Raw genomic sequence first — 1,316 nt, 5'->3', positions numbered from 1 at the left:
AAAAAAAAGAAAATCTGCGCGCACAGATTCCGGGTGGGCCTAGCTATAGTGTTGTGCTAAACTGTAACACTGTTTTGCCAAATGACCTTAGATTTATGAGAATGTAATTTCTGTTTCAAAAAACGAGTCAAACAAATGGAGAAAAACTGTAAAAGAGGTGATCCTTTTTTTCTCAAACAGTTTATACAGTTATGTGCCTCATTTGCTATTAAATTATGAGATTCAAACACTGCATTTTAGTGACTTTTTAAGCACTACTTTCTGCTGGATTAGCTTGTTAGATGGTTATCATTACCACACTTTTTGATGCACCAAAAATACTTCTACATTTTTGTCAAAGTGTTCATCATGCTATTTTATGTTTACAAAAAAATGTTTATATGCAAATATGCATTTAAACTAAGTTACTAGAGTTTTATAAATATTGTAATGATAATAGAATGTTAGAAATATGAAGAGATAATTATTTTTAAACATTTAGGAATCTGTTAAAATTTGTTTTAAAACTGCAGCTTGCAAATAACACACTGGCCAGCTCATTTCCTCAGTCAGATTTTGTCCATTTAAGTAATAATTAATAATTAGATTTTTCGTAAAGCCTTCTTTTATTGGTTATATTCACAATTTATGATGGCATACTGTCAAAAATGGGACTAATGAGCTCAAATAGGGGACAAATTCTGAACACCTTTTGATGAAGGAGTGGGTCTTTCAAACCCTACAGTAGTTTTTTTTTTGTTTTTTTTAATGTTGGTTTGATATATGATTCACATTGTAATATTAATATATTTTATTAAAGTAATTTATTAATCTTTGAGAAAATATTGGAGGCATCAACAACACATTTATAGACATATATACAAATATAGAAAAAAATTCAACAATAAATTACAGACAGACAAAAAGATAGACACAGAAATAGACAGATGGACAGACAGAAAATTAGACGGACAGACAGATGGATAGGCAGAAACACAGACGGACGAACAGGCATGCAGGCAGACACAGATAGATAGATAGATAAATAGATAGATAGATAGATAGATAGATAGATAGATAGATAGATAGATAGATAGATAGATAGATAGATAGTATCTGCACTTATAACGCATATACTTCTAATGCATATTAGTCACCAAATACAGTGTTTATCATTCCAACACACTCTTAGAGATTCAACAAGGACTCATAATATCAGAAAAGCATCAGCACACATCATACAACAGATGAGCGACGAACAATTGACAAACAATGAAACAAAATCAATGCCCATCATCAGTCTCACTGCTACATGTGATTAAGAAAAGAGCCACCAG

Source organism: Danio rerio, chromosome 9 (assembly GCF_052040795.2).
Source record: "Danio rerio strain M-AB ecotype USA chromosome 9, GRCz13ab, whole genome shotgun sequence".
In the NCBI taxonomy this organism is placed as follows: domain Eukaryota; kingdom Metazoa; phylum Chordata; class Actinopteri; order Cypriniformes; family Danionidae; genus Danio; species Danio rerio.
This window is presented reverse-complemented; position numbering follows the sequence as displayed.